The sequence below is a fragment of the Triplophysa dalaica genome, chromosome 23 (genome assembly GCF_015846415.1).
Source record: "Triplophysa dalaica isolate WHDGS20190420 chromosome 23, ASM1584641v1, whole genome shotgun sequence".
NCBI classification, from domain to species: Eukaryota; Metazoa; Chordata; class Actinopteri; order Cypriniformes; family Nemacheilidae; genus Triplophysa; species Triplophysa dalaica.
Window position 1 is genome coordinate 15,866,228 of NC_079564.1, and position 24,966 is coordinate 15,891,193.

Sequence of the window (24,966 nt, forward strand, 5' to 3'; positions counted from 1 at the left end):
AAAAGTTTCAGTCTGGCTTTAGACCGCATCACAGCACTGAAACTGCGCTCGTTAGAATTACAAATGACCTCCTTATTGCTTCAGATAAAGGTAACATCTCACTCTTAGTCCTGCTTGACCTTAGTGCTGCTTTTGATACTGTATACCATAAAATACTACTAGATCGTTTACGCAATTATATCTGTATTCAGGGACAGGCACGGCAATGGTTCAGATCTTACTTAACAGACAGATATCAATACGTCCATTTAAATGGGATATCGTCAAATCTTACGCAAGTAAATTATGGATTACCTCAGGGATCGGTTTTAGTTCCCTTGCTTTTCTCCATATACATGCTGCCCCTCGGCAACATTATTAGAAAACATGGAATTAGCTTCCACTGTTATGCAGATGATACTCAGCTATATATCTCATCAAGAGCAGATGATTCCTTTAAGCTATCCAAACTGGCAGAGTGCATCGAGGATATAAAACATTGGATGACTAGTAATTTCCTCCTTTTAAACAAATAAAATTAAAAAATTAAAAAATCACATCTCAAATATCACAAAAACAGCCTTATTCCACCTTAGAAATGTTGCCAAATTACGAAATAGTTTATGTGTTGCAGACGCAGAAAAGCTTATTCATGCATTTGTGACCTCACGGCTTGACTATTGTAATGCTCTACTTAGTGGTTGTCCTGTATCATCGATAAACAAACTACAGTTAGTTCAGAATGCAGCTGCCAGAGTTCTTACTAGGTCAAGAAAATACAATCACATAACCCCAGTTTTATCATCGCTTCACTGGCTACCCATTAAGTATCGTATTGATTTTAAAATTATTTTAATAACTTACAAAGCCCTGAACGGTTTAGCACCTACTTACTTAACCGAGCTTTTATCACGTTACAACCCATCACGCTCTCTAAGATCTCAAAATTTAGGACTTTTGACAACACCTAGAATAACAAAATCCACCAAAGGGGGACAAGCTTTCTCATACGTAGCACCTAAACTCTGGAATAGCCTTCCTGATACTATTCGAGGGTCAGACACACTCTCCCAATTTAAATCTAGATTAAAGACACATCTTTTCAGCCAAGCTTTCACTTAATGCATAGTTAATGAACAGCAGCTACGTTAATTATTCTCTTTATTCTCTTTCCGCCTCTGCCTCTGCCTCGGGATGCCCATCCAGAGGTAGGAAGAATTCCACCATGTCCAGACGACCGACAGATGCCCATCCCCAATTTGAGATTACGCCAGCTACAGCTGCAGACTGACTGACCATCCCAGCTCCATCTAAGGCAATTCCACCACCAGCCAAGAGAAATATGACCATCGGACCATCCCAGCTCAGACCACTACATCCCCAACCAAGAGCAAAGACGGACTATTTGTCTTATTAATGCTGAAGTTACAATATTTGGTATTAAATGCTAAACTAAAATCACATGTCAACAGTTTGAGTGCAGCTATGACACGTCAGAGGGGATCTGGCCCTCCCGGTTGAGCCTGGTTTCTCCCAAGGTTTTTTTCTCCATTAATCAATCATTGGAGTTTGGGTTCCTGGGCAGTGTTGGCCTGCTCACCGGGAGACTGCATTCATTCATTTATTTATTTAATTAGATATTAGATATTATTTATTAGAATGATCTTACTCGTTGTATAAATACCATGCACTGTGCTGTGTTTTAACTTTTCTGTTTTTCCTGTTTGCCCCTGTAAAGCTGCTTTGAAACAATACACATTGTGAAAAGCGCTATATAAATAAACTTGAATTGAATTGAAACTTAGTACAACCCCCGAATGGTCTTGAGATATGAAAAATTGCTATTTTTCGTAACTTTTATAAACATTGGTCTAAAATCGAAAGATCGTATTTGATTCCGTGAATCATGGCGAGACGAATGATACCCAGTGTTCCCCAGTTGCCCATTGTGGGCATCGCCTATTTAGATTTCTTTTAATAAAATGCAGCATTATATGAACACAAACTGAATTAATGAAAATGCTTGCATTTTGAAAAATTTGAAAAATACGTCATTTCAAGACATTTACATTGCAAGAGCTCTAGCTGAGTACTTTGATACCATATTTGTCACATTTCACCATACTGCCTGTCCACTATATGGCATTCTTTCGAAACATACTTTTTTGCACAATATTTTGTATATACTATCTAGAGATACTCCTGATAAAAAAATCCTCTCCTTCAGTGAGTAAAAAGGCCTTTCAGTAGGGACAAGTAACCTGTAAATTAGTCCTGCATATTTGGACAATTTGTACACTGAAGCCAGTGGAATTTTCGAGGATATTCATTGTGAAAATTAAAAAATTTAAAGTAGCATTTACAGTGCTATATGGTGTTTTTGGAAACATAAAATTAAAAAGACATATTGAAACTTCTACCTTTCATTTAATGGCACATTTACATGTTAAGAACAAAAGACTAATATTCTCCAGGTTATGTGGCTTTTTTGTAATGGCTTAATGTATTAAGCCTATGTCAAGAACAATATTGTGCTTCACATTTTACTCTGTGATGTCCGGAGGAGTATTTGTATGCCATTCAATGTGCCAGTGCTGGCATGCCAGCAGCATGAGAGAGAGAATAAGAGAGAGAATTGTGGGTGGGAATTCCAATGTCTTTAACGTAAATCTGATTTGCTAAAGGATAAGCAACGGAAGGGTAAATGTAATTCTCTGCTAAACTGCCAGTTCATGAACGAAATAATGATTAAAATGATATGTGATTAACAGTTCTTATACACTGGAAATTATTTCAAGTTTAAAGATGTGAAATGGAAGTCAAATGGAAGCGATATAAGCAGTGGTGTAGTCTACGTGATACGCAGGTATACCCACTAGAAAAGATCAAGAATTTCCGTATACTCACTTAAAAAAGCGCAAGGTTACGTAACAACATCGTTTGTGTCAGAAAAGTACGACGCACTGACTTTTGGTGCAACCAGGAGATATGAAACCAAAGGAGATCATTAAAGGCAGCATTTACACTATCAGTGTTATCGTAAGCCTGCCATCGAAGTTACTGGCGCTTCGTGCAGCTGCAGCAGGTGTTACACATAATGAGTCCGACGAGGCTCATGCGATGCTTTACGCGGGGTCCCCACTCCTCGCGTTAGTGTTCCGGGGTCGCAATGTGCACACTGTTCGCCCGTGTCTTACTTTCTGCCTTTAACTCACCCCACTTTTAAAACCACTTCAAAGTCTTTAATAAAACAAGCATATTTGTTACCATTAACATAACTGTTAGTCTTATTGTGACTGTTGGCATATTAAATTTTATCTAACTTGCCAACTTCACAAACATTAGTTTGTGTGTTGAATCAATACATGAGGGAGAAAGGGAGAGATAACTTATACTACAATGTTTATAATTGTTTTAGATGATAAGAGATGAGAACTCCTTACAAGCCTTGTGAAAGTCAAGCTAGAGACACTGCCAGCAATCTATAGGTGCAACAGGTGCTTGATAAAACTGTACAAATGTTCATTGTTAATTATTATAGTTAAATATCAATGTCAATAATAGATGCAACTTACACACATAAAGTGTTTGAAAAATCTAGTTATTAGGGACGAATATCAGATGATTTACTGTGAGTCTCTGACTTGGCCTTAGTCAAACTAAATCAAAATCTAAAGTTTATACTTTCACAAGATATTCTTTACATTATGTAGTTGCCCTTCTTAAAAAAACAATAGAACCCTGCCCAAAACACAAGAGATGCAGATGGGAATCAATAGAAAAGGCATAAAATAAAAAAATGATAAAGAAATGTTTCATAATGGTATTTAAATGGAAACCACTAGAATGTATGTAATACTATTTTTAGCAGGATGGGTTTGTGTAGAAATACTTAATAGCTTTATCCCGTGGATCACTAATGTGCATTGAAAATTGCCAGCTGATAAAACCTGTACTTTAGTGACTGTATACATAAATAAAACTCTTAACTGACTGATTTAAAACCAGCAAGTCCCCACAGCTGTCATTTGCTATTGAAATCTTGCTTGCAATAAATCTTTCTTGATTACATATAGAGGCATTCTCTATCCTTGAATTCGTGCGTGTGGTGGTGCTCATGGGTTGTCGACCTGGGACGGATGAGAAGGCTGGGGGGGGGGAATCAGAGTATACTCACTACAAAAAACTAGACTACACCACTGACCATAATGCAATGTAATGTAATAAAATGGGATAAAGAAAGCGATCACACATCAACTCTAGATGCTGATTGTTACGCCACAACAAACATTGCAACTGAACAACAGTGCTTACCATATCTACTGATTTGCTCAAACAGTATGAGACAGCTGGGAAGTGGACGTAGGAGCGTTGAAGAGAGAATGAATGAATGAATTAATGAATTCGCGACCCCGCGAGAGCCACGGAGTGACGCGAGGTGGCGCGGGGATACCCTAAAACTAAAACCTGGCTCAGATTACAGGATTTTTAAAATCCTAACAGATTCTGGTTGCAGCACACACATAAAGAGAAATTTGCCAGATTATTTTATGTAAAATCTTAAACCTGCCATCACATATACATTTGAAACTCTTTTTCAAGCACTACAAAAATAGGTTTGCCCTTTGTAAACTTGCATTTATGAATGTGAAATGTCCAGAGAAGAAAAAGTTGGTGGTAAAGTTGTGTTTATAAAGAAGACTAAAGCAAGTGCAAAAATAAAAATTAATTAATTGGATTTTTTTATTTCATAATTGCACATCAAAATACATTCTAAGACACCCAAATACAGGATAATATTAAGATTATCATACCAGAGGACGCCTCTTAAGTCATCTCACCGGGAAACAGAAGTAAACAAAGGGACATGCAGTTCAATTCACGTGATCTATTTGTCCTATTATGAAAAAGTGTATTTCCACGATAGATGAAGGAAATGCAGCGGCTATGCAGCAGGTCTAGAGTGTGTAACTGTACCGTTTTAACTGTACTACGGCGTATCCGCGGTGAAAAGCAAATGTTTCTGTATCTTAGTAGCAAGGGATTTATTCTTTATTGTAGCAAAACTGTTGCATGGTGTGTAACATTCAATCCTGGAATGCTGTGTCTTTGTCGCTCTGAATGATTCTCTGTCTGTCAGTCCAAACGTATATTGAGCAGGGGGTGCTATAATGCTTTTTACTAGGGCTGAAGTTATGACTGTGCTTTGGACGAGCCCGTTAAGTTTAATGTTAATAAATAACGGAAGAAAACAATTGTCGCTGCCGAGAATAAAGATGAATGCCAATGTGATTATAAGATACTGCATAAAAACAAACACATACACGCATGTATGTGTGCCTATAGACAAATAACAATCTGATGAACGAAACTACAAGCTGCGCGTTAGCAGTTAATTTACGCGGTACATTTAAAACCGACGTATGAAGGCATTACAATGCCAAAAATAAACGAGCGCACTGCTGATGCTGGCTGCGCGCGGCACATAACTTTCGCGAGAGGACAACGGATCTACACGCGAGGAAACGGGATCCCGCGAGCTCGTTTGAAACATTCGCGCGCGCATGGCATCCAATGTGCGCGCAATACAAGCCCTCGCGCGCGCATTACATCTTCTGTGTCCTCGCGCGCGAAGGACGCGCATATATAGTCTCGCGCATATATAGTCTCGCGCATATATAGTCTCGTGCTCTCCCCTGCTGCTTTTGCTCGCGCGAACATTTTTATTTTGGCGGGGCGGGACTTGCTGTTTTGTTGTAACCTCAAACATCATTGGTTACTTCATGTTTTCCGGAAGTCACCTGCGATTGGAGCACCTTGATCATCAATCTCAAGCTTGTAGACAGTCCCTTAAGATAATATTTTGTGAAAGTGAAAGTGACTAATTTGTCAGTTATGGTGACCCATATCCGAGATATACCTCTGCTTTTAACCCATCCAGAGAGTAGTGAACACACGCACAGCAAGTGGTGAACACACATACACCCAGAGCAGTGGGCAGCTATCGCTGCAGCGAGTAGGGGTTAGGTGTCTTGCTCAAGGACACCTCAGTCATTACCCGCCTGACCTGAGGATCGAACCGGCAACCTTCTGGTCACGAGTCCAACCCTCTAACCATTAGGTTAGAGGGTTGCTACACGACTGCCCCCCTATCTATCTTACTCTGACTGAAACGTCCAAAGTGTGCACATCAGAATGTAGCCTATGTGTCTCGCAAACATAATTATGTCTCAACTGAATGGTTAGTGAACTGCCGGGGGAAATATTTGATCCGTCCGGTCATAAGGCCTTAACACTCGATGTCAATCAAACAAATTAAATTAATTAAACAGATACAAATACCTATAGAATTTACCTAGATATGGTTGCCAGTCATCCTCACTAAAATGAATAAATTTACAGGCTGTTGAAATCAGCGTGAGGGGCTTATTATACAACAGACAAAACGCCGTAAAAGACGCGCGTAAAAAACACCGTTTTGGTTGCACAGATGTAACCCACCTAACACCATGTGACAACTCGCCAGTAGTCAGGATCAGACCACAGTCTTAAAGAGAAATTCGCAATAGGCCAAATCAGAAGTCTAAATTCGCCCTGGAGCCAATGTTGCTGCAAGATGAGGGAAATAAACACTCAAAGCAAGATCACAAATGGAAATTAAGTGCACTTTATGTTCAGCTTTGAAAGCTTGACATAGAAATTGAATGGTAACAATACACAACAAAATAAAAAATAATAATAATGAATTTCAGGTACATACACAATTATACACAATTAAACTTCCTGAATCAACTACTCAGGCAATGAAAGAAAGTTTCACAGTCAGTGTCCATGTGACTGAATGCGTTGTAGTAAATGCAGCCGCACTGCATTCAAAAGATTCAAAATATAAGCAGTCGTTGTCCTACCACTTCGCTGGTTTGTAGATAATGCTCGATAAATTTGTAAAACCAGGGTGGCTCGCCAGTTTCACCAATAAAATTAGTTCCTTAGAGGCGAAACGATTCGATTCCGGAACGTCCGTATGGAAAAGAACTCCTCACTCCATCAGAACCGGAACCATTCGCTGGAGGCGATGGAAAAAAACAGGTAAACTCACCGGAGACAACCGGAAAGAGACAAAAGGGAAATCCAAGGACCGAAAAAAAAACCCAACCTTGCCAAGACAAGGCAAAGCGACAATTAGTTACCAGTGTAAAACTATTCACATACTACACATAAGCATAATTCGCACATTAATGCATTTTAAATGATACACGTATATATATACATACACATTCCCTTGTTACGGATATAATATTAAATATCTTCATGCATTCAACACGACACACTTCCCAAACCTAGGTTAATAGCTCAACATTTAGGTTTTAACGATAAGCCCCCTCTTAAACATTACTGCTCTCACAGATATTTTAACAACATTACGCATTAACCACATTTCAATAAACACCCACATTTCTACTGAGTGATAACTTCTCTCTTTTACGTTAAAGCATACATTGTATAATTAAATACCGTAATAAATAAACTTACTTACCAAGAAAATGAAAACAACAATTGAAACAGTTCTTTAGCAAAGAAATCCGGTTCTATGATACTAAAGAGATTGGTTAGCCTTTCCGAACTGCATCAGCAAACAAATGGCAAACTAACCATCTATTAATCAATCGAAAAATACGTTCCGTACTGCTATCACTACAAGCAACTTCTAATTTCTGATTCAAATTTCGTTCTCTTAGCTTACTATTCTGGAGATTAAACATTGATGCTCTGTAAATCCGTCACTTCTTAGTTCCACACACTACACGTGAGATTCTTCTCTAGCACGTGCGAGCAATCACGCAAAAAAAAATAGGCGGAGCTATTATTACGCACCGTATACGCGTTACGCTGCCTGCTTACTCAATTTGCGGACTAGGGACCTGGGTTACACCCTCCCGCGTCCCTGGGCATTTACAAATGAATTATAGGAGATCGGACTGACCTCTCTTAAGAAGTAGTGAAAGCTTAATTTAACCCTTGCAACAAAGACTGGACAACTAAAGTAAGTGGGTTCCCTAACTGAGGGTATTCAAACTTCTTTGGGGGGTGTCGCTCCCTCTGTGAGCGTCTGGGTACCACATCATCGTTAAGCTTATCAGAGACCTCTCCTTCCTCATTTCCTGATGCAAAAGTATTTGGCATCACATCTGTTGATTGTGTAGGTAACTCAGTAGATTGTCCAGGCTCCGTCATTTGCTCTACTGGCTCAGAACAATCCAATCCAAGTTCCTCACTACAGGTTTCCACTACTATAGGTGTATCCAGTCTTCCCTCCTCTGGAGTCCCCTCAGGCATATGTTGCTCTGCCAATCCGCCTCGATCAGACTCTACAGACTCACGAATGGGCAAATTCTTTTCAGCGAAACTGGAGATTGGTAAAGCAGATTCAGCTTCCCTGATACACGTAAGGTCTCGAAGCCCTGTAATAATTTGGGTTCCATGATCAAATGCTCCTGGAGCCTTGACAAGCCCTTTAAATTGCAGGGTTTCAACCCACTTTCTACTCTTTCGATAATTACATGTAGTTCTGGGTCCTTCCTCTGTAATTCGGCAATGGGAGCTTCGGAGAGATGCGGAAGCTCAGGAAAACCGTGGTTGCCCTCACGTTGAAACTCCTTTGGTAGAGCATCCTCGGAGTGAGTAAGGGATTCCATCAAAGCAATTGAAGGGAGTTCATGTTCGGAGGATGCGGACGACCCTACCACTTGATGCCTTTCACAGATAGCCTCTATCACATCTGGTGTGAGACTGGATGATTCATCTTCTGGCCCCACGAGATGGTACAGTGTGAATTGCTCAATCCTTTCCCTTTCCTTTCGTGAAACTAAATCATCCAAAAGCTCACCATGCGGCCGTCGTGAGAGTCCATCAGCATCTTGGTTTTGGCTACCCGCTCTATACTGCAACCTAAAATTGTATGTGGATAAGCTGGATAACCAACGGTAGCTGGTGGCATCAAGTTTGGCTGATGAAAGAATGTACGTCAAGGGATTGCTATCCGTGACAACAGTGAACTCCGTTCCATAGAGATAGTCGCTAAATTTAGAAGTGACTGCCCATTTTAGCGCCAGAAATTCCAACTTTTGCGTAGGATAACAAGCCTCACTCTTTGTCAAACCCCTGCTGGCAAAGGCTATAACTCGCATTTGTCCCTCTTGTTCCTGGTATGGCGCTGCGCCAAGCCCTGTAGTGCTGGCGTCAGTGTGAAGTACATAGGGAAGATTGGGGTTAGCAAAACCTAAGACAGGAGTAGAAGTAAGCATGTCGATTATGGAGTCGAAAGCATTCTGACAATCCGTTGTCCATCGTTCCCCAATTTCCACTTTGGGATTATGGTATTTGCCAGTCTTACATTGTTTGTTATGCCCTTTTTGTAGTGGAGGATACCCGGCTGTAAGGTTTGTGAGGGGTTTGATGATTTTAGAGAAATCGCGCACAAACCTTCTGTAATATCCAGCGAACCCTAAGAAGGACTTCAGTTCCTTTAAATTGGTCGGCTCCGGCCAGCTTTTTAAAGCTTCACACTTGGCTGGATCAATTCTCACTCCATCTCGGGAAACTATATGGCCGAGGTCTTTAACTGACGTCTGGAAGAACCGGCACTTTTCAGGTGATAACTTTAGGTCATACTCCTTGAGACGATTAAGGACCTGCAGCAACCTCGACTCATGTTCCTCCAAGGTCTTCGAAAAGACAATAAGGTCATCGATGAAAACGAGCACCTGCTTCCTGTTCAAATCTCCCATGCACCGCTCCATTAACCTTTGAAATGTACTCGGGGCATTGGTAATGCCTTGAGGCATCCGATTGAATTCCCAGAATCCAAGTGGGCAAACAAATGCCGTTTTACTCTTGTCAGTCTCTTCCATCTCGATTTGGTAAAACCCAGACTTCAGGTCAAGAACAGACAACCATTCAGAACCTGTTAGCGTCGAGAAGACTTCTTCCAGATTTGGTAAGGCGTATGCATCCTTTATCGTCTGAGCGTTGAGTTTCCGAAAGTCAATACACAACCTCACAGTATTGTCCTCCTTCCGGACCACAACAATAGGAGATGCGAACGAAGATTCGGACTCACGATTGACACCTGCTGTTAGTAGCTCCTGAATGTGTTTCCTAACAGCATCAATGTCCTGTGGATGGATGGGCCGAGCCCTTTGCTAAAATGGCGTCTCCTCTTTCAACTTGATGCGATGCTTGACTCTTGCAGCATGTCCATAATCTAGATCATGAAGGGAAAATGCATCAGGAATTGAGTTTAACGACTTCACTATCCTCTCCTTCCATTCTGCAGATAGGGGTGAGTTGCCAAAGTTGAAGGTAAGATTAGCACACCCAGAAGTTGCCACATTGTTTCCATCATACGAACTCTGGCCAGGTTGATCCATGACCATCGTGACTGCATGAATTTCCGCCAGCACAGCTCTTGGAGGAAGCACAATGTCAGCTTGCGTTTCATTCCGAAGTAGAACTGAGAGTTTTGACGAACATTTACGAGGTAGGTTGTGCAAACAGTTAGCGATTAATAGACCACTGGGCAGGGGCAGAGGTGGCGGTTCCAGTGTAACCCACTTTTCTGTGTGGGGAGCGCATAAGTGAACATATCCATCCAAGACTGCAATTCCTCCCGCAGGCACAACTTCAAGAGAGTTGCCTCTCAATTTCACATATCCCAGGGTTCCATTGCTGGCTTGTCTCCACCTGGCTTCCAGAACCTTAAGTACTGCTCTATAACCATAGACGTTTGACTGTAGATTAGTTGAACTCCCTCTTACAAATTCACTAAAAAGCACATCAAGAGAGTTGGTTCCTACCAGGATTTGGCATGAATTTGTCAGATCAGGGACCACCAAAACTAATGTGGGAATTTCGGCCTCGATACCCAGGAACGCTTTAGATTCAACTTTATTGTCATTACACATATACAGGTACAGTGTAACGAAATGTAGTTTAGGTCTAACCAGAAGTGCAATTAGCAAGGAACTTCAAGGTAGGGAACTTCAAGGTAGTTTCGACATAGCCCAAGTATGGCACAGCTTGTCCGTTGGCTCCTTCTACTGCTAGTAAGCCTTCCAAGGGTTCCAAAGGACACTCAGACAAATTCGCTTCATAGAACAACTGAGGTATTGTGGTAACTTGGGACCCTGTGTCAAGGAGACAATTTACTTCCTTCCGTCCAATCACAATCTGAGCTGTACATTTTGTCCCTACAAGCCCCTTGGGTAAGTGTTTCACAGGCGTTGCACTGTTCTTGTGCACATCCGAAATTTGCTTGTAGCATTTAGGGCGATGATCTGAGCGGGTGGTCTCCATATGCCCTGCTATGGAGGCCTTTCTTAGTTTAAAGACTGGCCAGGCGTCCCACTGAGAGTCCGTACAGAGAGTCCCACTGGCTTCGTTGCTCTCTCAATTCCTGTCGCTTTTCTTCTACTCTGGAAGGGTTGGCAGCATTTTCGCAGTTTATAGCTAGAAGTGCATCTTCCCCGCACATAAAGCAGTAGCCAGGCCGTGGCCTGTTAACTCTGGCTTGACCCCTGGTTTCTGAATCCTGTGGTCTTCTCTGATGAGCTTGGTTCATCCTCCGAGAAGTTTGAGACTGTAGCTCGGTGACTTGTCATTGCAGCCTAGCAAATTCGGATTCCTCAGAACTGCTCCGTCTTAGTCCCTGGCTAACTGATGCTTTTACAGCAGCTACTTGGGTGCACAACTCTTTCACTATCCCTTTCAAAGCAGCCAGCTCTGTTTTTTCAGAAGGGGTTTCCGGCTTTTTCTGATCAGGGGGGCGCTTGAGGGCGATTACTTGGGCTTGGATTTCAGCCATTTACTAAGTGGCTGGATGTATAGTCGTCAGGGGCAGATACTTCACATGAACAAGCTGACGCACGATTGGGGACTGCCTGTGTCTTTGGGAGAGCATTGAAAGATTTTGCTACACCAAGATGCTTCCGCATTCGTTCCTCTTTAGAGGAATGTTTGTCTTCCTGAGTTCGGATTAGTATCGCTAGCTCCGCAAAGGAAGGAGGTTGAACTTCAGTCTTTTCGAGCTGGAGGTAAGCTATTAGGCGATTGTTCCAACATCCTCTGCAAAATTGCTTCAACAGGTAGCGGTTGCGTTCGTGTTCGGCTATTCCCCCTCGTCTGATCGCTGCACTCAGCATAACTTGCAGGCGGTGCAGGTAATCCGATGGCTTCTCATTCTGGTTTTGAAAAGTGCTCATAAGCTTAGCCAACAACTCGTCTCCGTCCTCAACAGAACCGTACACCGACTCAAGCAGCTGAAGGTACACAGCAGGGAGTGCTGTGGGACGTACGTGTTTTACGAGGTCAGCAGCTGGAGGTAAGAGACTGTCCAGAACTCTACGCGTCCTATGTAGGTCAGAGATGGAGGGGTCGTTTAGCAAGAAATCAACGCTCGCTCTCCAGGTATTGAAATCAGGTTCGTTTGGGGGACGCGGACTCCTCCCAGAGAAGACCCTAAGGCGGATGGATGCCTGCTGCGACAGTGAGGTTTCGCTTGCTTTCACTATGTGTTCAACCACCATTCTCTGGACATTGGGTGGGTCTACCACGATTGAGGGGAAAACAGGAGACATGGTCACACGAACATCATCCATGGTAGCCTCTGGGGAAGGGGCAGACACAAAAGCGGTTCTATTCTTGGTTAGGTTTTTTTGTTGGGTGTTCTTACTCACGTCTACATCCACTTGAAATGGTTGGGGGGTTAGAGAACTATCCAGTGGCTGTGACGCTGCAGCTTCTGGTTCCGGGGAATCTCCTCCACGAACATGGCCTGTTCCAGGTTGGGGTTCAGCTCGGGGTTGAGCCACTGTATGAGATCCTTTAAGCTTCTCTAGCTCCTCTTGAAGCACGAATTGGAAAGACCTCCCACTGTCTTTAGCTATGGCCTTTAACTCCTGCAGCTACCCCTCCGTAGCAGTCTGAGCATATACGGTGGATAAGGCACGTACCCTATAAGTTACACTGGGGTCAGAGGAACTCTCTAGGTTTAAGGGTAATACTGAGCGTACGTGCTCAATGGCTGACCTGTGGCTAAACTCTATTATAGCACACCCGTGGAGGACTGAACCTGGTTCATCAATTGTTATGTTACGACTGATTGACCCGAACTCCTGCAAGTGCACTTCAAGTTCGTTGTCCGTTTCAGTTAACGTAAGACCCTCAACTAAGAGCGCGTATGCTACGTTGACGTTTTCGCATTTTATAACTTCCATCAGAACGATTCGGGGTTTCAAAACTTTAACAAATAACATTTCCCTTCTCTGCTTTGTTAACAGTTACTCTTGCTGCAATACAAATGGCTCCTGGCTGGCTCGCCAAGTTTTCTGTAACCCACCTAACACCATGTGACAACTCGCCAGTAGTCAGGATCAGACCACAGTCTTAAAGAGAAATTCGCAATAGGCCAAATCAGAAGTCTAAATTCGCCCTGGAGCCAATGTTGCAGCAAGATGAGGGAAATAAACACTCAAAGCAAGATCACAAATGGAAATTAAGTGAACTTTATGTTCAGCTTTGAAAGCTTGACATAGAAATTGAATGGTAACAATACACAACAAAATAAACAAAAATAATAATAATGAATTTCAGGTACAAACACAATTATACACAATTAAACTTCCTGAATCAACTACTCAGGCAATGAAAGAAAGTTTCACAGTCAGTGTCCGTGTGACTGAATGCGTTGTAGTAAATGCAGCCGCACTGCATTCAAAAGATTCAAAATATAAGCAGTCGTTGTCCTACCACTTCGTTGGTTTGTAGATAATGCTCGATAAATTTGTAAAACCAGGGTGGCTCGCCAGTTTCACCAATAAAATTAGCTCCTTAGAGGCGAAACGATTCGATTCCGGAACGTCCGTATGGAAAAGAACTCCTCACTCCATCAGAACAGGAACCATTCGCTGGAGGCGATGGAAAAAACAGGTAAACTCACCGGAGACAACCGGAAAGAGACAAAAGGGAAATCCAAGGACCAAAAAAAACCCAACTTTGCCAAGACAAGGCAAAGCGACAATTAGTTACCAGTGTAAAACTATTCACATACTACACATAAGCATAATTCGCACATTAATGCATTTTAAATGATACATGTATATATATACATACACATTCCCTTGTTACGGATATAATATTAAATATCTTCATGCATTCAACACGACACACTTCCCAAACCTAGGTTAATAGCTCAACATTTAGGTTTTAACGATAAGCCCCCTCTTAAACATTACTGCTCTCACAGATATTTTAACAACATTACGCATTAATCACATTTCAATAAACACCCACATTTCTACTGAGTGATAACTTCTCTCTTTTACGTTAAAGCATACATTGTATAATTAAATACCGTAATAAATAAACTTACTTACCAAGAAAATGAAAACAACAATTGAAACAGTTATTTAGCAAAGAAATGCGGTTCTATGATACTAAAGAGATTGGTTAGCCTTTCCGAACTGCGTCAGCAAACAAATGGCAAACTAACCATCTATTAATCAATCGAAAAATACGTTCTGTACTGCTATCACTACAAGCAACTTTTAATTTCTTCTAATTTCTGATTCAAATTTCGTTCTCTTAGCTTACTATTGTGGAGATTAAGCATTGATGCTCTGTAAATCCGTCACTTCTTAGTTCCACACACTACAAGTGAGATTCTACTCTAGCGCGTGCGAGCAATCACGCAAAAAAATAGGCGGAGCTAGGCGCTTTTCAGGGCGCAGTAAAACACCGTTAAATACGGCGTTATTATGAAGGTAAATCAGTAGCAAAGATTTAGAGGAGGTATATTTTAAGTTGTTCACTTGTTAAGTAAGTATTTGTACCGGTACACTAAAATGTACACTAACCCAAATTGAATTTTAAAATTTGCACTCGTGGACAAAACTCACTAATCTGTCTTCGGAATTTTAAGTTGCAGAAAAATTGTCACAAATGTGTAGACTGCATTTATGAAATACATTGGTAGATACAAATGTTTTGCATTGACACGTTTTCCTATTCAGATCTAAATTGCAACCACAAATAGGCATCTACAACCTCGCAATCTGTCATTGCAGTTTCAAAGCATCCCGCATTGACTCTTGCAACTACTTTCGCGATAAACCCGTTGCAAAATTAACTTTAAGCTAAGAGGCGAGAGAAGGAGCAGCATTTGATGACGTCATGCGGCTGAGCCACACTGCCCCCTTACTGCAAGAAAATCCCAATGAAAGGATCTAGCAGAATAATAGTTTAAAATGTTTTTAAACTACGGTTTTGATATAAAGGTTCTACTATAGTTATATTACAGGAATGCTAGAGTGGTTAGCTATAGTTTTTGAAAACCATGGGAAAACTATAAAAAATGAATTACTACTATGCAAGTACAAGGATATGGTTATTTTTGGATTTACTGTGGTTTTACTACAACTATGAAGTGTATAGTTGTAGTACAACTATTTATTTTGTGTTGACCATTTACTATGGTCTCACTGGAAAGAAGGATAACTGTCATGGCAGACAAGGAAAGACTCAAGTGCGGGGCAAAAAACAGGGCTTTTATTCAGGCCAAAAAAAATCCACCACAGTCTGGTAACAAGCAAACCACAGACGACCCCCTGCGGGCCACGGGGAAAAATCAAAGAGAATATCGTCCGGGGAGATAGTTCGACGCTGAGTCCGCCAGACGGGAGAATCCGTGGAGATCTGGGTCCGGGGAGAAAACTCGACCCGGAACTCGCTGGGCGAGAGAATCCGTAGAGCCCAATTGATGGTGGAATCCAGGAGCAGTGGTGGAGTCTTGTGAGGAGGGAGATCGCAGTCCGGAACGCCAACGGGATCTGTGTAGATGTAGTGGGAGAGTTTGCAAGGCAGGGTGGCGGAAAAACACAGAGAGGTGAAACAGCGATCTCACAAGCTAATGCTAGGATAAATAGCAAGGCTAAGGCTAAAGCTAGGCTAAGGCAAAGACAAAGGGTAAGCTAAGGCTAAGACTAAGGCTAAATGAAGTCTAGAACACGCTAGAGCGTAGACAGTCTGAGCAGGCAAAACACGCAACGGTCAGACAAGGAACAAGGGAAAACAGAGGGTATTTAAAGGGAATACTAAGGGGCGGTAATGGAATGCAGGTGCGAGGGATAATAACAAACAAGTCACCGGTGTGGGGAAAGCCCTGACAGGGGAAACACGAGGGCGTGGTAATAGACATGGACACCGAGTGCGTACTACCCGCTAGAAGAGGATAGCACGTGCTCGACAAAACAAAACAAACACCTCCCAAGTCAGAACACACAGAGACAAGAACGGGATCGTGACAGTACCCCCCCCCACCAGCGCCCCTAGGCGCTTAGGGAGGGGGCTCACCTCGTCTCCGGTGAAAGTCCACGACCAAAGATCGATCCAGCACGTCACGAGAAGGAACCCAAGACCTCTCTTCTGCGCCATAGCCCTCCCAGTCCACTAGGTATTGGTATCCCCTGCCGCGGCGACGGACGTCAAGAAGCTTCCTGACAGTGTAAGCAGGAGCTCCGTCCACGAGCCGCGGGGGAGGGGGGGTGGGTCGAGAACTGGCGGGGTTGAGAGGGGATGTGACCACAGGTTTAACCCTAGATACGTGGAACACAGGATGAATACGACCAAGAGGAGGTGGAAGCTTGAGCCGTACGGCCACCGGATTAACCACCTTGGCGATACGGAACGGCCCAATGAACCTGGGAGCCAGCTTGCGAGCAGGAACCCGGAGAGGAAGGTCCTTGGTGGAAAGCCATACCCGTTGACCGCACACATAGGTAGGAGGAGAGGACCGGTGACGGTCAGCTGCGGCCTTGGTCCTCAGGGAGGTTCGGGCCAGAACCTTTCTGGCTCTCGTCCAGGTGCGGCGGCACCGTTGGACGAAAGCCAGAGCCGAGGGGACCGCCGCATCGAGTTCCTGGGTGGGAAACAAAGGGGGTTGGTAACCAAGAGAGCATTCAAATGGTGACATACCTGAGGAGGAGATGGGGAGAGAGTTGTGGGCATACTCCACCCAAGAGAGCTGTTGGCTCCAGGAGTTAGGGTTGTTGGATGTCAGACAGCGGAGTCTCCGTCCGAGATCCTGGTTGGCTCGCTCGCACTGCCCATTGGTCTGAGGGTGAAAGCCTGAAGACAAACTCGCTGAGGCCCCGATTTGTCTACAGAACTCCTTCCAAAAGCGAGACGTGAACTGAGGACCCCTATCGGAAACGACGTCAACCGGGAAACCATGAATGCGGAAGACGTGATCCACCATCAGTTGAGACATCTCTCGGGAGGAAGGGAGCTTAGGAAGGGGGATGAAATGGGCCGCCTTGGAGAATCGGTCAACCACCGTGAGGATAACAGTGTTTCCTCTGGAGGGAGGAAGGCCCGTAACAAAATCCAGAGCGATGTGAGACCAAGGGCGGGAGGGAATGGGGAGGGGACGAAGAAGACCAGCAGGTGGGCGGCAGGACGTCTTATTCTGAGCGCACACCGGGCAAGCCAACACGAACTGTCTGACATCGGTGGATATAGATGGCCACCAAAACCGTTGGCGCACTGACGCCACGGTTCCCTGTACTCCTGGATGGCCGACCAACCTGGACGAATGACACCACTGGAGGACCTCGGAACGTGTCGAGGTCGGAACGAACAGTTTATCCGCTGGACACTCTTCTGGCACTTGTACCCCACGTCCGGCCTCCGTCACTCGTCTCTCGATGTCCCAGGTGAGGGAGCCTATCACCACCCTTCTGGGAAGAATGACATCGGTAGACGGCTCCCTCCCAGGGGGCTCAAAGAGACGAGAGAGTGCATCCGGTTTGATGTTCTTGGAACCAGGCCGGTACGACAGGGTAAAGTTAAATCTGCCGAAGAAGAGTGCCCAACGGGCCTGACGCGAATTTAACCTCTTGGCTGAACGGACATACTCTAAGTTCTTATGGTCCGTCCAGACCAAGAAAGGCTGTGACGACCCCTCCAACCAGTGTCGCCACTCACCCAAAGCAAGACGAACCGCCAGCCACTCTCTGTTACCGATATCGTAGTTTCGTTCAGCAGGGCTGAGGCGGTGTGAGCTGAAAGCACAAGGGTGCACCTTCTCGTCATGACTGGAACGCTGGGACAAAACTGCGCCTACCCCGACGTCGGAAGCATCAACCTCGACAATAAATTGCCGTTCGGGATCTGGAAAACAGAGCACAGGTGCAGAGACAAATCTAGACTTAAGTTTATCAAAGGCTACCTGTGCATTAGAATTCCAAGAGAACGGGACCTTGGTGGAGGTTAGTGCTGTGAGCGGAGTGGCCACCTGGCCAAATCCCCGGATGAATCGCCTGTAAAAATTAGCGAACCCCAGGAACCGCTGCAAGGCCTTACGAGAGTCAGGGGTGGGCCATTCGGCAACAGCTTTGATCTTGGAACTGTCAGGTTCCACGCCTCGGGGAGAAATTACGTGGCCAAGGAACGAAACCGTATCGGAGTGGAAGTCACACTTCTCCGCCTTGACGAACAGCTTATTCTCAAGAAGACGCTGGAGAACCTCTCTAACGTGTCGGTTATGTTCCTGGAGAGAGGGGGAAAAGATAAGGATGTCATCCAGGTATACAAAGACAAAACGGTTAATCATGTCTCCCAACACATCATTAATGAGGCTCTGGAAGACAGCTGGAGCATTGGTCAAGCCAAACGGGAGTACCAAATACTCGTAATGTCCAGAAGGTGTGTTAAATGCTGTCTTCCACTCATCCCCCTCGCGGATACGAACAAGGTGATAGGCGTTGCGTAGGTCTAGTTTAGTAAAGACCCGGGCTCCCTGTAAAAGTTCGAAGGCGGACGACATTAACGGTAAGGGGTATTTATTCTTTACCGTGATTTCGTTCAAACCTCGATAATCAATACAGGGGCGCAGGGAGCCGTCCTTCTCCACGAAGAAGAAACCCGCACCGGCCGGAGAGGAGGAGTGACGAATGAGCCCAGCGTTCAATGATTCAAGGATATACTTGTCCATAGCCTCTCTTTCTGGACTGGAAAGGGAATAAAGGCGACCCTTGGGCGGAGAAGTGCCTGGGAGGAGATCTATGGCGCAGTCGTAAGGCCGGTGAGGAGGAAGAGAGGTAGCTCGTGACTTGCTGAAAACGGATCCCAAGTCGTGATACTCCTCCGGGACCCCGGCCAAATCAGCAGTATCCACCTGAAACTCGGGAGAAACAAAAACAGGAGAGGGAGCAGGACCAAGACAAGAAACATGACAAAAAGAGCTCCACGCAAGAATAGAATTGTTAACCCAATCAATGTGAGGACTATGCTGTGACAACCAAGGATGCCCTAATATGAGTGGGTTATAGGGGGAATCGAGGATGTACAGCTTAATTCTCTCAGAATGATTCCCAGAAAGAAAAAGGCTTACGTGAGGGGTAACGTGAGTGATTGTGGTGAACGGTCTTCCCGCTAGCGTCCAGACAGAGATGGGTTGATTGAGAGGGGAGATGGGGATCCTCCATCTTCGTGCAGTGGAGGCATCAAGGAAATTTCCTTCAGCTCCCGAGTCGATCAGAGCAAGGCCGGAGTGCTGGGTCTGTCCGTAAGAAAGTCGAAAAGACAGTTGTGTGCGGGAAGAAGGAGAGGATCTGGAGATGGCGCCCACCCGGACTCTCCGCTCTACGGATGGGCGTTGGCTTTTAATGGACAAACCGCCACCGTGTGGTCTGCTCTTCCACAATAGAAGCACAGGCCCTGAAGGACCCGCTCTTGTTTCTGGCTCGGGGTGAGACGTGAACGACCGAGCTGCATAGGCTCTGCAGGAGGGTTGTGGGAGGAGCTGGAAGAGGTAATGTCCCGGCCGGTATCTCGGTTGGTGTCCCTGTTGTTATCCCGGTGTCGCCAGGAGGGAGGTGGAGAACGGCGGCGGCGGCGTGCGTTGACACGGCTCTCGATTCGCAGGCAGACATTAATAAGATCCTCAAGGTCTCGGGGAGGTTCCAGCGCGGCTATCTCATCCGCGACGTTCGGACTTAGTCCATCCAGGAAACGAGACCGAAGGGCCCCTGTATTCCAATTGCAGGCGGCTGCTAAAGTCTTGAAGCGGATAGAGTAGTCCGTGATAGTACCTCTGCCTTGAGAAACACGGGAGAGCTGAGCGGCGGCCTCGTCGCCTTGAGCTGATCTATCAAATAGGCTGGCCATCTCCTCCCGGAAGGAGCGAAACGAACGACAACAGGGTTCCTGAGCTTCCCAGACTGCGACTCCCCACTCACGAGCTCTTCCAGTCAACAATGTCAGGATAAACGCCACTCTAGTCTCCTCGGTAGAGTATCGGCGCGGTTGAAGAGCAAAGACTAAAGCGCACTGCGATAGGAACGCCCTGCAGGCGTTGGGATCCCCATCGTAGAGGGGAGGACTGTTGGCGTGAGGCTCCGGTTCGCCATGATTCCCGCGAGGGAGAGAGGATGACTGCTCTCCTGAGTGAGTAGCACCACTGAGGTGCTCGTTAACCTGAAGCCTGAAGGCAGCCAATTGACCGCGAAGAACTTCTATCTCCTGAGAACAGGCGGCGAGGCGGGTCGTTTGTTGTCCCAGCATGATGCCCTGTTGTTGGAGGGCGGACCTGAGATGATCCAGTCCGGGGCAAAAAACAGGGCTTTTATTCAGGCCAAAAAAAATCCACCAGTCTGGTAACAAGCAAACCACAGACGACTCCCTGCGGGCCACGGGGAAGAATCAAAGAGAATATCGTCCGGGGAGATAGTTCGACGCTGAGTCCGCCAGACGGGAGAATCCGTGGAGATCTGGGTCCGGGGAGAAAACTAGACCCGGAACTCGCTGGGCGAGAGAATCCGTAGAGCCCAATTGATGGTGGAATCCAGGAGCAGTGGTGGAGTCTTGTGAGGAGGGAGATCGCAGTCCGGAACGCCAACGGGATCTGTGTAGATGTAGTGGGAGAGTTTGCAAGGCAGGGTGGCGGAAAAACACAGAGAGGTGAAACAGCGATCTCACAAGCTAATGCTAGGATAAATAGCAAGGCTAAGGCTAAAGCTAGGCTAAGGCAAAGGCAAAGGCAAAGGGTAAGCTAAGGCTAAGACTAAGGCTAAATGAAGTCTAGAACACGCTAGAGCGTAGACAGTCTGAGCAGGCAAAACATGCAACGGTCAGACAAGGAACAAGGGAAAACAGAGGGTATTTAAAGGGAATACTAAGGGGCGGTAATGGAATGCAGGTGCGAGTGATAATAACAAACAAGTCACCGGTGTGGGGAAAGCCCTGACAGGGGAAACACGAGGGCGTGGTAATAGACATGGACACCGAGTGCGTACTACCCGCTAGAAGAGGATAGCACGTGCTCGACAAAACAAAACAAACACCTCCCAAGTCAGAACACACAGAGACAAGAACGGGATCGTGACAGATAACTATATAAGTATGGATACAAATAAATGTTATCTGGATGCTTCTTTTCGTGTAACGTTGGTTAAAAGCATTTGATAACGGTAGTGCATTTATGTATTTGATGTGTTAAAATAATAAATGTGCTGTTGCTATTAAACATGTTTGATCCAGTATTGTATTTAAGGACACATAGGTTTGCGTTATTTAACAATTATGAACGGCGGGTCGATCGTGGATAAACCAGCGGTTCATAGCGGACCAGTAGCAGAAATGTGGCGGCTGCCGCTGGTGGACCGCTGGAAAAATGATTAGCAAAACCCGGTGGACCAGAGACAGTTGACATCGGTGGCCCGCCAACTTTGCCACTGGGGCGCTGGCCTTCTATTAGCTGGGGTAAGTGTGAATCATTTAACCATCTTTCCCTATGGATAATTCAATTCGATTTTACTTATATAGCGCTTTTCACAATGTTCAATGTTCAAAAGCAGCTTTACAGAAGAAAATATATATAAAAAATTAATAAAACTATGTTAACGGAATTTACCGAAACTAAGCTAATTAGGGTTCGAGCCCGAAGGGCTAGAAACCTATTGTATTTGTTGGTTTTATTATTATTATTATACTTCTTCCCTAGAACTGATACTGCAGCCCAAACCGTAAGGCCGACAGAGCTGAGACTTGGTCAGATGGTAGTAGTCCTTGTCGCTACTCAGATACACGGAGCCAGCCATATCGACCTATAGGTGGCGCTACAGCGATAAAAAACGCGTTTACGCATGTTACTCCTAAACCGTTTGTCGCACACCCAAGTGTCTTATATCAGTGTAATCATTGGCTCAAAACTTAAAAATCGTATATCTCCGATTTCATTTCCGGTATGCAAATTTTTTCGCTAATTAGCATTTTATGAAAAAAATTAAAAATGAACTAGTCCCTGGATTTTTGCCCTATTGGAACCAAACCAACGCTGATGAGTTCTGTGGAGTGTGAATATGAATAATTATTAAAAAAAAGTTGAAATTTTCATCCCCGATCGCTAGAGGGTGCAAAAATGTCCAAAACGGAAGTAACATATTGAACTAAAATGGCCATAACTCCTTAACTGTTTGAGATATCTTCATGGGGCTTGGAACATATGTGTAGACCCTCAATCAGGGGTCACAGTAAAAAAAAAGCTGCGTTTGGCCACTAGGTGGCGCTATAATTTGAATGAGCTAGAAAATGGCCATAACTACGCAACAGTTTGCCCGATTGACTTATTATTTGGTATGGTTTGTCTTTGTCTCATTCTACATGAATATCTAAAAGGACATTGGCGTATCTTAAAAAACATGGCCGCCATTGGCCAATGAAGTTTGAGCACTTATTAGACCGGGTTAACGGAGGCCGAACAAAACGACGCTCGCTGGGATTATTCGTCTCATGGTCTTTAAGGTCTGTAAGAAATGTGAACTCATTCGGCCACCGGGGGGCGAAATAACGCTTTAGGAGTGCTTAAACAATTGTGTATCACGTGACATTTGACATATACAGAAACTATTGGTATCATATGATAGTACTCTTCATACTGAGTAACTTTGCCTCTGGAACAACTTCTGTCGATCAAACGCTTCGTGAGTTATCGCTGATGAGGTCAAAAACCTACCTTCGCAAACTAGTCGTTGGATTTTCGACCGATCGGAACCAAAACAATGCAGATGACTTCTGTGGGAAGTGTTTGTAAATAATTATTGAAAAAAAGTAGAAATTTCCTTTCACGGTCGCTTAGGGGCGCCAAAATAAAAGAATGGGTGGAGCCTATCACATTTAAATGGCCATAAATCCAGAACGGCTTAACATTTCAGAAAGGGACTCGGGAAATATTTGGAGACCATCACTACAATGTCACTTAAAAAAGAATGTGGCGTTTGGACACTAGGTTGCGCTATAATAGTAAAAATTGCAAAATGTACATGTCTTTTGGTGGCCTAGACAACTCTGTGTCACGTGTCATTTAAGTAATACACAAACTATTGATATCAAACGATAGATCTCCTCATTCATAACAACTTTGCCTTTTGAACCATTGAAGTCTATCAAAGGCTTTGTGAGTTATTGGTGATGATGTAAAAAACCTACTTTTGCAAACTTGGTCAAGGGATTTTCAAGCAATTTCATAATTTCCACTTCAGTTCATTTCTTTGGACTCTCTAGGTCAATAATCATGAAAAATATGTTGAGTTTTTTAAAGTTTTGTGACCATAACAGGGTCCTTTATTATATTAGCGTGAAACGAGTATGTTATAGGTCGCTACTCCTTAATAAATAATCCAACTGACTTGCCATTTAGTACTATTATACATATTATGACACTTAACAAGCATGCAAAATGTGATGCTCATAGGAAGAGGCATTCCTTCATAAATGTCAAAAAGGTGAAATATAATTCATTTCAATGGCTTTCTTATAGAGTCACCAAATCACAATGCATGTAGCTTTGAAAAATTATTTTTGCGGCTGTGTTCACTGTTCACTGTAACACCTTGCAGTCTTGTGCACTGCAGTGTGTATGATATGTGCATACGTGTGTGTGTGTGTGAGTGTATTTATCGATATTATGTCTCTCTGTATAATAAGAGTGTGCATGTACTGTATAGTTCTTTGTGTCGTGTGTGATCGAGACTGTGCATTTGTGTGGAATGAAATGTGTCTCACAGGAAGACAGTAATAGAAATAAAATGTATTACACATTAAACTTTGCTCCATATTTACACATTTATAAATATAGCATATAGCATATGTCTGGCTGCTTTTATGATGCTGTGTTGATATTTAGGGTTCGAGCCCGAAGGGCTAGAAACCTATTGTATTTGTTGGTTTTATTATTAGGGTTCGAGCCCGAAGGGCTAGAAACCTATTGTATTTGTTGGTTTTATTATTATTATTATACTTCTTCCCTAGAACTGATACTGCAGCCCAAACCGTAAGGCCGACAGGGCTGAGACTTGGTCAGATGGTTGTAGTCCTTGTCGCTACTCAGATACACGGAACCAGCCAAATCGGCCCATAGGTGGCGCTACAGCGATGCCGAACGCGTTAACGCTTGTTACTCCTAAACCGTTTTTCGCACACCCATGTGTCTTATATCAGTGTAATCACTGGCTCAAAACTTAAAAAACGTATATCTCTGATTTCATTTCCGGTATGCAAATTTTTTCGCTAATTAGCATTTTATGAAAAAAATTAAAAATGAACTAGTCCCTGGATTTTTGCCCTATTGGAACCAAACCAACGCTGATGAGTTCTGTGGAGTGTGAATATGAATAATTATTAAAAAAAAGTTGAAATTTTCATCCCCCATCGCTAGAGGGCGCAAAAATGTCCAAAACGGAAGTAACATATTGAACTAAAATGGCCATAACTCCTTAACTGTTTGAGATATCTTCATGGGGCTTTTAACATATGTGTACACCCTCAATCCGGGGTCACAATAAAAAAAAATGCGGCGTTTGGCCACTAGGTGGCGCTATAATTTGAATGAGCTAGAAAATGGCTATAACTACGCAACAGTTTGCCCGATTGACT

General features: G+C 44.0%; 1 protein-coding gene across 1 annotated transcript in view; it reads right to left on the reverse strand.

Annotated features, from left to right (window-relative positions):
- Window positions 1-3,034, reverse strand: part of LOC130413027 (elongation of very long chain fatty acids protein 2-like) — a 36,611-nt gene extending 33,577 nt beyond the window's left edge. The window contains 1 exon segment of the mRNA XM_056737907.1: window positions 2,887-3,034. The gene's annotated coding sequence lies outside the window, so the exon portion shown is untranslated.
- Window positions 3,035-24,966: the final 21,932 nt, after the last annotated feature.